Raw genomic sequence first — 14,908 nt, forward strand, 5'->3', positions numbered from 1 at the left:
ACAGTTGCTCAATGACCAAATAAATATAGAAAATCAGATTCTATATAAAATAATTGATGAAACTACATTAAAAAGAAAACAGCCTTTTCTATCCTTCACCCCTTCCCACACTTCTCCACCCTCCCATCGCCCCAATTAACAACTTCATTTCAAAAGAAATATCCCCATCGATAATCCTTACCTACTCTTACACAGTACATAAATACGCAGAGATATAATTACATAAAATAACACAGATACAATAATCTAATAATTAAAAAATGGTAGGTCAATGACAAAGTCTTGGAAAGGTTACAGAGTTGATTATATTACATTAAAAAGAAAGTAGCCCTTTCCATACTTCACCCCCTCCAACTCTCCCATACACACCTCCACCCCCACTCACAATTTCATTTAACTTCTCACTCCTCACCTTCTACTCTAACTCACACTCCATCACACTGCTATACACTTATGTCCACACATCTTGGTTTCTCACTCCTCTACACAAACAAATCCTCCATCGATATTCCTTCCCTACTCTTACATAGTACATAAATACACAGAAACGTAATTACATAAAGTTACACACGTATAATGTAAGGCGTCAGGCAAATCCAACACCTTCCATGAAAACCCTGACATAATAAGCAAATCCAGTAGTATGTCACATAGCTCAGAATAAATCGTGACATTAAATTAACCAAAGTAATACGAGTAACGAGTGAGCAAGTGGAATACCACAGACTAACACAAGAATGCCTAAAAGCATGTCATCCTTCCCACCGTGAGACAGACGCAGTTCCGAGGGGAGAAACGAGAACAGAATCCGAGAGCAGAACCGTGTTAAGCTGGAAGGCCCCACGATAAGGGTCGTACACCCACGTCGTCCGCTAACCGCTAGGACTACCCCCCAGCCCATGTTAAAAGCTAGAGCTCTCCAGAAGTACAGTATAGATCTTACGATAAGACAAAATGGGCTACCCCAGCCGCACGTTTTAGTGTGAGACTTTATCGCGTCTCTGTTACGTCAGGACCACCCCCAGACCATGTTAAAACATAGAGCCCTCCAGAGAAACAGTATAGATGTTACGATAACACTAAAATGACCACACTAGCTGCAAGTTTTAGCGTTAGACTTTTTCGCGTCTCTGTTACGTTGCAAACTTTAAAAACATTGCGCTACCACAAAAAGTATAACGTCTCTCATTGGATAGACAGAATTTTTGTAGGTGGAGCTTAAGGTTAACATTGAGACCCTTATTGGTCAGATGAAACCACAGCCAGTTAGTTTTTTAAACCGAATTCGGTAAATCGTAGTAAGGAAAAGTTAGGAGAGAGTTGCTTCCGAGACGCGAGGTGAGCGGAGCTGTGCTGCCCGTCGCCCCATGACGAACACCGACAAGGTAATGAACGCACGCGATGCCGCATAACAGCGCATAAAGCTTCGCTCAGAACTGCAGAAGTCTCATCTGTTACACCCCTTTTTGAGTAATACTAGTGTCGATCGCCAATTAAAGCTCATGGTGTTCACATTTGCCACTTGAAGCAAAAATCTGAAACGCGATTATTTTTCTGTTATATAGTTATTGAGAAGCCACATTAGCCACTGTAATTTACGACATATTAAATTAGTAATTAAAGATAATTGAGGGTCACTGTAGACCATTTTGATAGTTTTCTCTTTTGTGTAACTAAATTTAAACCTAGATTATAGATGTGATATGGCTGAATGGTTAAAGCATGTGTTCAGTTGTTTCACGCATATCTACGACATACCTGCCCACAAAACTTCCAAACACGGGATCTTGCATTATGCAGTTAAAATGTATTTGCGTTTATATTCAGTATCAACAGTTCGGTCTACTACAAGAATATTTATACAGCAGTTAACTCGAGCCCGAGTTTACAAATAGTTTGCGGCATTTAGCACCTGTGTTCTAACACAAATATTGCTCTAACAGAAAATGTGGTTTTTAAGAAATGTTGCATTGACAATTATGCATAAATAAAATTTTTAAAAACTATACTAATATACAGTACATTAATTTTTAAGATACAATATACATGAACAGGTTTCCCTTTTAATATACACTACTGGTCATTAGAATCGCTACACCAATAAGAAATGCAGATGATAAACGGGTATTCATTGGATAAATATATTATACTAGAACTGACATGTGATTAAATTTTCACGTAACTTCTGTGCATAGATCCTGAGATATCAGTGCCCAGAACAAAAGCCTCTGGCCGTAATAACTGTCTTGATACACCTGGGCCCTGAGTCGAATAGAGCTTGGATGGCGTATACAGGTACAGCTGCCCATGCAGCTTCAACGCGATACCACAGTTCATCAAGAGTAGTGACTGGCGTATTGTGAAGAGCCAGTTGCTCGGCCACCACTGACCGGACTTTTCAGTTGGTGAGAGATCTGGAGAATGTGCTGGCCAGGGCAGCAGTCGAACATTTTCTGTATCCAGAAAGGCCCGCACAGGACCTGCAACATGCAGACGTGCATTATCCTGCGGAAACGTAGGATTTCGCAGGGATCGAATGAAGGGTAGAGCCACGGGTCGTAGCACATCTGAAATGTAACGTCCACTGTTCAAAGTGCCGTCAGTGCGAACACCCCCTGCAGGTTCGGGGGTAAGAATAGGCCCACGGTATTCATGCCTGTCGTAAGAGGCGACTAAAAGAAGTCTCAAACTTTTTGGCCTATATGTGATGGTCCCCTAAGCGATTTGACCACTACATTTCAAAATATTCTGTTAGTGCATACCATTTGGGGAAGGACGCATTACGTGGTGCATTATATATGCATCTTGCTTTAAGATGTAACACATTAGTTATTGTCATGGAGTTGGACTTACACCGATCTTCCGGCCACATCGGCTGCAGTGTGTTCCAGGTTGCATACATTCCCTCCATTGTGCACTTCCATCTTTGCTCCCTATTTACATGGATATTCGGCACCCGACATTCAGAACGGTAGCCAGTCCGTTGTGGTGGGGTCGTCATGTACCCTCTTGGTGGTAGCCCCCTGACTACACAGGGATCGCACTGCTGATGCCTGAGCTGCTACCTCTTCCACGTTGCCGAGGAGTAGATGCCTATCCCTCTGGGGCATCAGGACTCCCGGCAAGGGCCATGCTGCCAGGTGGTCTTTGCTGTGGCTGGGTGGCGCCCGTGGGGAAAGCCCTGGTCGGAGTGGGTGGCATCAGGGCGGATGACCAGCAATCAAGCGTGGTACATCATCTCTCGATGGTGGGCCTCAACGGGAAGAAATATGATCCGAGATCATTTCCCTCTCTGGCCACTCCATGAGAGGAACAAATGGCTAAAGACGGCAGTGCAGATTATTCACCCCGATACCTCGTTTGTGGGCGAGTTGATGGTGAATCATTTTTGTCGACGAAGCCTCAGTTTTTTGTGGAGCATTTCGAGGAGAAGTTCGGGGAGGTGGAGGGCTTGTCCAAAATGTGTGCACTGGGTCAGTTCTAATCAAAACAGCATCCTCCGCCCAGTCACGGAAGTTGCTTGTGACAAGTTCGGGGGTGTTTCAATTACCATCACGCCCCATAAGCGTTTAAACATGGTCCAGGGTATTATAATCCACAGGAATTTTCTTCTGCGGTTAGACGATGAACTACACGCCAACCTAGAACGACGAGGGGTTCACTTCGTCCGGCGCGTCCATCGGGGTCCGAGGAATAATCAGGTAGCCACCGGTGCCTACATTTTGGCCTCTGAGGGTGATGTCTTACCCGAAAAGGTCAAGGTGATGGTTTACCGCTGTGATATGAAGCCATATGTCTCTCCTCTGATGCAGTGTTTTAAATGCTGGAAGTTTGGGTATATGTCATCCCGATGTACTTCCAGCATCACTTGTAGAGATTGTGGATATCCTTCTCATCCCAATACTCCGTGTGTCTCACTTTCCATCTGTGTTAACTGCAGAGAACACCATTCCCCCTGCTCACCGGACTGTAGGAAATTCCAGAAAGAAAGGAAGATCATGGAACATAAAACCCTGGACTGCCTGACCTACACTGAGGTTAAGCAGAAATAAGAGAGGCTACATCCTGTGCCAATGACGTCAACCTACGCCGCTGCTGCAACAAAGGTTCTCCGATCTCCCTTGTCTTCACGTACGGTTGGCTATCTGATCCGTCAGGATCCACCTGCCCGTTTGATTGTGGGGTGCACTTCACTCCCTGATGCTCCCGCTCCATCCACTTCAGGAGCAACAACCCCCCATCCATCGGGGACATCTGTTCCCACTTTTCAGCCGGAAAAGTGTACGAGTTCCTCAACTCCTCTCGCCAGGAAGGGGTCCCTTGGGGACCTCCCGTCGCAACTGCAGACCAGCGGAAAAGTGGACACCCGCAAGTGGCTGAAACAACCACCAGTCGCTGGTCGTAGGGCCTCACGGTCGTCGTCCGTCTCTGAGACTGACTCAAGGAAGCCCTCCCAGCCAGAACCACCAAAGGCATAGCACGAGAAACAGAAAAGAAAAAAGGTTCCCAAGAATCCCGACATTGTGGTGGCACCTGCCCCACCACTTCCTACAAGCTCAGCGTCTGAGGATGAGTTCGAGATTCTGGCATCTCCTGAAGACCTAGATCTCTCCAGATCCTCAAAGGCAATGGATGTCACTAGCGTGAGTACTGAATCGGTCGCAGCGGCGTAATCTGCGTCTCCAGTCCCTTCATGCATTTCTCAGCCATGGACAATGTCATCCTCCAGTGGAACTGTGGCAGTTTCTTCCGCCATCTTGCAGAACTCCGATAACTTCTCAGCATTCACCGTTTCTTCTCCATTGCTCTTCAATAAACTTTGTTTCCAGCGATGTGAACCCCTGCCTTCCGTGGCTATTGGGGTTATTATGAGAACCGTCCAGCTTATGAAAGTGTGTCTGGTGGCGTCTGCACCTATGTCTTTCACTCTCTTCACAGCGAGTCTGTCCCTCTACAAACACCTTTAGAGGCTGTCGCTGTATGGATGTGGACGCCACAGGCTGTTACTGTCTGCAGACTCTATCTTCCACTGGCTGGTAATGTCCCGCAGCATGTCCTGGCTGAGCTGATAGCCCAATTACCGCCACTTTTCCTGTTCCTGGGCGACTTCAAAGCGCATAACACTTTGTGGAATGCGTCAGTGGCTACAGGTCGAGGCGCCACCATTGAGAATGTATTGGCACATGTCGACCACTCCCTTTTAAACGATGGTGCCTTCACACATTTCAGTGTGCCACATGGCTTGTACTCTGCAAATCGACCTTTCGATCTGCAGCCATAGCCTCTTACCGTCTGTCCAATGGAGTGTGCATGACGACCTTTGTGGTAGTGACCAGTTTCCGATCTTTCTATCACTGCCACAGCGTCACTCTTCTGGGCACCCTTGCAGATGGGCTATGAATAAGGCTGACTGGGAATTGTTCTCCTCCATTTCCGCTATTGAGCCTCTTTCTAATGACGCCAGTGATGCGGTGCTTCACTTGGTCACCACCCACATTGTTACTGCAGCAGAATGTGCTATTCCCCATTCTTCTGGTTCCCCTCGGCGAAGGACTGTGCCTTGGTGGTCGCCTGCGATCGCCAAGGCGATTAAAGATTACAGGCGGGTGCTCCAGCGTTGCAAGCGGCATCCCTCATTAGAAAACATCGTCTTTAAACGGCTCCATGCGCCGGCCTGCCGCATCATTCACCAACACAAGCAGGAGTGCAGGGAACGGTATGTCTTCACCATTGGCCTCCATATCTCTCCATCGCAGGTTTGGGCCACGTTTAGGCGCCTCTATGGCTATCGGACCCCTGTCTGCGTCCCTGCGCTGTCGCTGAATGGAGCAGTTTGTACTGACTCTGACATAATTGAAAACCGGTTAACAGACAACTTTGCTCTCAATTCTGCTTCTGTGAATTACCCAATGGCCTTATGCCCCATTAAAGAGCGGTTGGAACGTCAGAGCCTATAATTTCACACGCACCATCTTGAATCCTACTATATTCCATTCAGTGAGTGGTAATTCCACAGTACCCTAGACCCTTGACCTGATACAGCTCCCGGGCCAGATCGCATCCACTGTCAGATGCTGAAACTTCTCTCAGTGGACTGCCAGAGATGCCTCCTCAACCTTTACAACTCTATCTAGGTCAAGGGTGAGTTGCCGTCGCATTGGCGGGAAAGCATTGTTATCCCCATTTTGAAACCTCGCAAGAACCCATTGGAGGTGGATAGCTACCGCCCCATTAGCCTCACCAACGTTCTTTGCAAGTTGCTCGAGCGCATGTTGAACCGGCGTTTGAGATGAGTACTCGAGTCTCGAGGCCTTCTGGCTCTGTCTCAAGGTGGGTTCCATAGGGGCCGCTCTGCCGCCGACAATCTGGTGAGCCTGGAGGCAGCCATCCGTACGGCCTTTGCCCGCCGTCAGCACCTCGTCGCTGTCTTTTTTGACATGCGGAAGGCATATGATACGACATGGCGCCATCACATCCTCTCTGCGCTTCATGGTTGGGGCCTTCGGGTTCCGCTGCCAATTTTCCTACGAAATTTTCTGTCGCATCCTACCTTCCATGTGCAAGTGGCTGCCTCTCTTAGTTCCCCCTAGTTCAGGAGAACAGAGTACCACAGGGATCTGTCTTACGTGTCTGCCTGTTTTTAATTGCAATTAACCGGGCTCGCTGCGGCGGTGGGAACGTCTGTCTCTGCTTCCTTGAATGCTGACGACTTCCAACTCTACAATAGCTCCATTGGCATTGCAGCTGCTGAACTTCAGCTGCAGGGCGCTATCCGCATGGCGCTGTCTTGGGCTGATGCGAATGTCTTCCAGCTTTCGATGGCCAAGACCAGAGTTATGCATTTCTGCTGGCGATGCACTGTTCACCCTGAGCCGCAGCTTTATCTTGCCGGCGAATTTCTTGCTCTGGTGGAGACTTATCGGTTTCTGGGTGTGGTTTCTGATGCCCCGTTGACTTGGCTCCAACATATTCGGCAGCTTAAACAGATGTGTTAGCGGCATCTTGATGCTCTGTAATGCTTGAGCCACACCAGCTGGGGCGCCGACCGATCTACCCTCTTCCGGCTCTGTCAGGCGTTAATCTAGTCCCATCTGGATTATGGGAGCCTGGCTTATGGTTCACCATCCCCTTCTGCGTTGCAGGTGCTGGACCAAAACCTTCACAGCGGAATACGACTTGCCACTGGTGCTTTCCGGACCAGCCCTGTGAACAGCATACTTGTGGAGGCAGGTGTGCCTCGATTGCAGTCACAGCGCCAACGTTTAGTGGCTGCTTATGCTGCGTATGTTTTTAGCTTGCCCGAACATCCGAATTATCGTCTCCTGTTCCCTCAGTCAGTCGTCCATCTCCCAGAACGTCGGCTCCAGTCGGGTTGTACAATCGCGGTCCACATCAAAGAGCTTCTCACCAGTCTTGGGTTTTCCCTCTTCGACCTCCTTTTCGAGCCCCACTGCGTACACCCCCGTGGTGTGTGCCCCGCCCTTGCCTTCAGTTCAAATTTCCACAGGGCTCAAGGGACTCTGTCCCTCTGGAGGCCTTCCGCTGCCGCTTTCTTTCCATCCTTGCCACGTATCAGGGTTCTGGCGTTGTTTACACCGACGGTTCGATGGTTACTGGTCGTGTCAGTTATGCTCTCGCTCTAGGGGACCACTACGAACAACATTCATTGCCGGCTGTCTGCAGCATTTTGACTGCTGAGCTGGTCGCCATCTTTCGTGCCTTAGAGTATATCCGCTCCTGCTCAGGTGAGTCTTTCGTTATCTGTAGAGACTCCCTAAAGTGTACGAGCTATCGACCAGTGCTTTCTTCGCTCTCGTCTGATGATGGCTGTCCAGGAGTCCCTCCATACTCTTGCCCGTTATGGCCGCTCTGTGGTCTTTGTGTGGGCCCCTAATTATGTCGGCTTCCTGGGCAATGACCATGTTGATCACATGGCCAAGCAGACCAACAGTGAACCAACTCTGGACATTGGCCTCCTGGAGACTGATTTGCGAGCAGTCTTATGCCGCAAAGTTTTCCCCCTTTGGGACGCTGAATGGAGCGATGTGGCCGCACCCAATAAACTCCAAGCTATCAAGGAGACAACGACTGAGCGGCGGTCATCCATGCGAGCCAGTCGCACGGACTCTGTTGTTCTTTGTCGGCTCCGTATTGGCTACACCCGGCTGACGCACAGATATTTACGGAGCCGTGAGGACCCGCCTCTAAGTCGCTGCTGGGCGGTTTTGACGGTGGTCCACATTTTGTTGGACTGTCCCCTTTTACCTGTGCTCAGGCAGACATTTGTGCTGCCTGATACGCTCCCTACTCTTTTAACAATTGACACTACCATGGCAGGTTTAGTTTTGCCTTTTATTCGGGCAGGGGGATTTTATCACTTAATTTAAGTTATTGTCTTTTTTTGTGTTGAGTCTGGCCTTTGGCCTACGATTTTAGACTGAGTTTTTAATGTGTTTCTCGGTGGTTGGGTTTTCCTGTTTTGTGTCTATGTTCGGCCAACCACTGTCACACTCTGTGTGATTTTATTTTCTTTTGTCTGATCTCTGTCTAAGTCTTTCTTATCCTGTGTCGTCTTTTCCATTGTTCGTTTTTATTCAGTGTACGTGTTTTTAAGTTGTGCAAAAAGGGACCAATGACCGTAGCAGTCTGGTTCCTTCAATCCCACAAACCAACGAAATAACCAGTGCGAACATGAGCTGACCGAGACGTGTAACCGATGGCACCCCATACCATCACGCCGGGTGATACGCCAGTATGGCGATGACGAATACACGCTTCCAATGTGCGTTCACCGCGATGTCGCCAAACACAGATGCGACCATCATGATACAGTAAACAGAACCTGGATTCTTTGGAAAAAAGTGACGTTTTGCCATTCGTGCACGCATTTTTGTCGTTGAGTACACCATAGCAGACGCTCCTGTCTGTGATGCACCGTCAAGGGTAACCGCAGCCATGGTCTCCGAGCTGATAGTCCATGCTGCTGCAAACATCGTTGAACTGTTCGTGCAGATGGTTGTTGTCTTGGAAACATCCCCATCTGTTGACTCAGGGATTAAGAAGTGGCTGCACGATCCGTTACAGCTATGCAGATAGGATGCCTGTCATTTCGACTGCTAGTGATACGAGGCCGTTGGGATCTAGCACGGCGATCAGTATTACCCTCCTAAACCCCTCCGATTCCATATTCTGCTAACAGTCATTGGATCTCGACCAACGCAAGCAGCAATGTCGCGATACTATACACCGCAATGGCGATAGGCTACAATCCGACCTTTATCAAAGTCGAAAACGTGATGGTACGCATTTGTCCTCCTTACACGAGGCATCACAACAACGTTTCACCAGGCAACACTGGTCAACTGCTGTTTGTGTATGAGAAATCGGCTGGAAACTTTCCTCGTGTCAGCACGTTGTAGGTGTCGCCACGGGTGCCAATCTTGTGTGAATGTTCTGAAAAGCTTATCATTTACCTATCACAGCATCTTCTTACTGTCGCTTAAATTTCGCGTCTGTAGCACTTCATCGTGGTATAGCAGTTTAATAGCCAGTAGTTCATTATTCTAATCAGCATTATAACTACATAAAACATTTCTTTACAAAAAAGTTTCTCATTCATTGCTCATGAAATATAAATTATGAACAGACCGTTACACATTTCTCACTCAGCTATTTGCACACACTGTGTAGGGAGATGTAAATTTTATCAAACCAATATGAATACATGTTACTCCTCTGTTAATTGTTGTGCATTTTGTAGATTTTTCACTCTCTGACACTGATCTTCCCCTAATTTTGTCCACTATTTTCACACGATGGCTACGAATGTCTTGCGTGAGATTCGCAACTGATGTCTTTACACGAAGCTGAAGGACTTGTGCGAGATGTTCTGAAAAGCTTATCATTTACATATCACAGCATCTTCTTACTGTCGCTTAAATTTCTCGTCTGTAGCACTTCATCGTGGTATAGCAGTTTAATAGCCAGTAGTTCATTATTCTAATCAGCATTATAACTACATAAAACATTTCTTTACAAAAAAGTTTCTCATTCATTGCTCATGAAATATAAATTATGAACAGACCGTTACACAGTTCTTACTCAGCTATTTGCACACTCTGTGTAGAGAGATGTAAATTTTATCAAACCAATATGAATACATGTTACTCCTATGTTAATTGTTGTGCATTTTGTAGATTTTTCACTCTCTGACACTGATCTTCCCCTAATTTTGTCCACTATTTTCACACGATGGCTACGAATGTCTTGCGTGAGATTCGCAACTGATGTCTTTACACGAAGCTGAAGGACTTGTGCGAGATGTTCTGAAAAGCTTATCATTTACATATCACAGCATCTTCTTACTGTCGCTTAAATTTCTCGTCTGTAGCACTTCATCGTGGTATAGCAGTTTAATAGCCAGTAGTTCATTATTCTAATCAGCATTATAACTACATAAAACATTTCTTTACAAAAAAGTTTCTCATTCATTGCTCATGAAATATAAATTATGAACAGACCGTTACACAGTTCTTACTCAGCTATTTGCACACTCTGTGTAGAGAGATGTAAATTTTATCAAACCAATATGAATACATGTTACTCCTATGTTAATTGTTGTGCATTTTGTAGATTTTTCACTCTCTGACACTGATCTTCCCCTAATTTTGTCCACTATTTTCACACGATGGCTACGAATGTCTTGCGTGATATTCGCAACTGATGTCTTTACACGAAGCTGAAGGACTTGTGCGAGATGTTCTGAAAAGCTTATCATTTACATATCACAGCATCTTCTTACTGTCGCTTAAATTTCTCGTCTGTAGCACTTCATCGTGGTATAGCAGTTTAATAGCCAGTAGTTCATTATTCTAATCAGCATTATAACTACATAAAACATTTCTTTACAAAAAAGTTTCTCATTCATTGCTCATGAAATATAAATTATGAACAGACCGTTACACAGTTCTTACTCAGCTATTTGCACACTCTGTGTAGAGAGATGTAAATTTTATCAAACCAATATGAATACATGTTACTCCTATGTTAATTGTTGTGCATTTTGTAGATTTTTCACTCTCTGACACTGATCTTCCCCTAATTTTGTCCACTATTTTCACACGATGGCTACGAATGTCTTGCGTGATATTCGCAACTGATGTCTTTACACGAAGCTGAAGGACTTGTGCGAGATGTTTGTCGGCCAATCTTTGGGTGGACGGCTTCTTTTTGTAACAGGATGTTGACGTAGTTTGGTGTGGCCGTCATAATAATGTAGACCCTTTGGTGCGGAATGCCATGGTGTATCGGCTTCAGGAACGAGTATTTTTGTTCTCAAGACAATGCGGAAGGTATTTATATTTTTGTGGCACTTCGTAGACAACTAGTTTACAATAGGATGGGTGTTTGGAAAAGTGTATCTTGAAATATTTTGGCCCACCTTCTCTTTTCAACAGCAGTCTTAGGACTCTTCATCTTCTATTCTTCCAAGCATCTTCCTTTCTTCAGACTTGAACCTTGTCTCTTGTCTGTGACAGATATAGAAAAATTATTGACTACTAGATCCTTTAAAGTTTTACATTGGTTATTTCAAATGGTTCAAATGGCTCTGAGCACTATGGGACTTAACATCTGAGGTCATCAGTCCCCTAGAACTTAGAACTACTTAAACCTAACCAACCTAAGGACATCACACACAACCATGCCCGAGGTAGCATTCGAACCTGCGACCGTAGCGGTCGCACGGCTCCAGACTGAAGCCCCTACAACCGCTCGGCCACACCGGCCGGCTAATTCGTTAGTGTTTGAATCGTTGATTAGGGCGTGTAGCTCAGCATTGATTGACTGATTATCCTCCAGCTCTGTAGTCCAATATAATATCCCAGTCTGCTAGCTACAGTGCTATTCTACAGGTAATTGTTTGCAAAATTGTGCCTCACCCAAGCCGGGGTTTCGGCGAGGTGTATTGCTCTTAGTCCGCACACTGGTTGCTCTTTCGTTTGCCTTGTGGCCCGTCGTTCCGTGCAGTCCTTCCGACTCAAGCGTCGGTCGAAAGTGAATTTTCGCTGGCCCTGGACCCAATGTCGATCTTCTGCTGCTCATCCACCCTCCATGTGCTTCCCTTATCACGGCAAGGTTGCTAAAGCAGTTAGGTACAAGGATTGCCTTGGTTGCAAATCGCCATCCTCTTCGTGCCCTTGGCGGCGCCTCCGTATCGTAGAAAGTCTTTGATCTTGTCCATGCACTTCCCATATATTGTAACGGCTCCATGTGAGCCGCTACATGGCTTCACCCAGTAGTTTTATACTCAGAACACACCTGGATGCCCTTCCAACACTCAGGGACGTGCAATATAAGATTTATTATTCGAAATTATGTTACATCAGAGTCTGTAAATGTGAATGCGGGTTGTCTGCTGACGTATGCGTGGGCTATCTGCTGGGGGTTGTGTGAATCTGGGGATGCAGTTTAGCCAACCATTATATCAAGTAGAGTGCGACTGCACTGGACCAGAGAGACATGAGTTCCCCGCGCGTTAGCAGGCCCCGTTAGGTTGGCAAATAGCCGCTGTGCAGACTCTCTGAGCCCTTCCGGCCACCGTGTGTGGACACCGGACGAGGGGACGGTTGGGCATTCCCTGGTGAGACTCTGGTAAGTACGGACGCTCTGCGCGATAGCTCCTACAGTCATCTTAATTAGGAGAGATACTCAGGTTGGATAAAATTGCTATTTCGGTTTTGTATTACGGATGAAGAGCCAGCATTCCATAACTGAACTAAATGAGTGACTAAGAAGTATTTTCATGAATTTTAGGAAATAAATGTTGTTCTTATAGAAAATTTGTAACTTTGTTTCTCACAGCAACACCGTGTTTCCGTTACCATTCCAATTAAGTGATTCAAACTATCAACTTAAAGTTAATCAATAAGCAGAAATTTTGTGGTGATGTTTGCTCACACGAACGGTCGTAGGCGTCTTCCACAAAAGACAGGTGCCAATTTCAAATTGAGGATGCCTGCCAAGGCTTTGCGGAGAGCAAGTATCATGCAATATTTTTTCAGTTGTCGTCCACCGCATCGTCGTGGGCAGTTGCCGACTGTATCTTGCAGGAAATTTGAGGACAAAGATCTTTTCTTATAATCTACCTTACGCATAATGCCTAACTTACGCCTCTTAAGAAATTCTTCACATGGCTCCACGTCCTAATTCTGCCTTACAGTTATAGATTCTCTGTCAGATTCCAATTTGTTCCTGGTATCTTAAGCTAATCAGACTCCCTATGTTCATTATGTGTGGTGTCGTGATGTGGCATGTTAGTATGTCATGCTATTAGAGCATCATCTTTGCAAACTCTACGTATCATGTTAGTCGCTACAAATAAAAATTTAAGATACTTCTCAGTTCTCTGTTTCTTCTTTTCCTCAGACTCCTGCTCACGTCCTGTCTGGAACCTACTTGATGGTTTCTTTGATATTATATACTGATGCCTATAAGTGATTATTCAACCTACCCTTTAACATGGCTTACATATTGAGGTCCTAAACTTTAACCTATATCATTCTATGCTCGGTTTTTTCGTCTATACCATTTTGTTTGAATGGTGGACCATCGTTCGCTAGGTGTAGAAGGCTCTTTCTCTTCCACTTATGTTTGACAGTGTACAGCCCTGGCTCACAAAGAAGTGTAGTGCTCTCAGATGTGAATCTGCCTTTCCCATGTTTATCACAGCTCGTCTTTGATTTAGAAAATCCACACCTATTATCATGTCCACCGCCGGTATGATAGCGAAACTGGGTTAGATCTTTTGACTTTTGCACGGGAGAGTTAACCATGGTTGGCTTTTGGCATGGGCAGTATAATTTTTGATGGGACCCTTTACTTACATCTTCTTCATTTTGAAGATCAGTAATTTTTCGTCAGTATTGCGTTGGTTAAATAAGCTCCCCGGAATTGCGGTTAGCTCGCTTCCGCTGTGGCTACATTGATTGGGATTTTCGCTACCACGACCTTCACAACAGGTTAAAGCTTGAAAAGTTTGCTCTGTTCTCCATCCTATTCCTGAAGTGAAGCATCTTCTACTGAATCATTTGTGAGTCGTGTCAGGATTTTTACTTGTGAATTCGAACCATCTGTCGGATATGCTAGGACCACTATCTCTCATCTTCACACTTAACTTTGTCTTTCTTCAACTCTCTTATCCCATGAAATTTCCACTTCGCCTCCTGGGTGCTTCCTCCCTTTTTTTCATTTTTTTTTTTTGGTCAAGCACTATATAATTTGCTCGAACTGATTGATCTCAATAGAGTTATCGCAATAAAGTCATCGTAAGGGTAAAGGCCTCTCTCTCCAACTATACTTGTCCAACCGTCATGGACAAATGGTGCCTAACGTTAGCTGAGCAAGAGGGGTGGCAAGAGCACGTGGTCCATCGGCCGCGTGGCTGGGAATTGCATTGTGAGGCTGTGTCAATGAAACGGACACGCCGGGAGAGTGCCAAAGATGGCAGACTTTGTGCAACCATCATGGCAGACACATCACAGTTCGTATAGATATTAATAGTAGCCAGATGAATCATGATACCTCAAAAAGAAACATGTACATTACCATTATTTACGCGCTGCTTCTGATGGTGTAATCAGATTTTCAGTATATTTTTGGTTTAAAGTTCAGTGTCCGACGATAAATTATACAAGTAACACCCAGCAACGAATTTCCAAAATCTAAACGGTTCATCCGATTTCGTTGATCTACATGTCTTTAGAAAGCTATTAGTGTAAACCTGAATTGATATGGATTACAGCCATGGAACGTAAATAGTACAAGAGTTATTGGATGTCAAGGTGGCCGATTACTATAGATCGCGTCAGGCCATAAGTATTCCACAGTTACACATAAAAGCTATAGCAGC

Source organism: Schistocerca gregaria, chromosome 1 (assembly GCF_023897955.1).
Source record: "Schistocerca gregaria isolate iqSchGreg1 chromosome 1, iqSchGreg1.2, whole genome shotgun sequence".
Taxonomy (NCBI): Eukaryota; Metazoa; Arthropoda; class Insecta; order Orthoptera; family Acrididae; genus Schistocerca; species Schistocerca gregaria.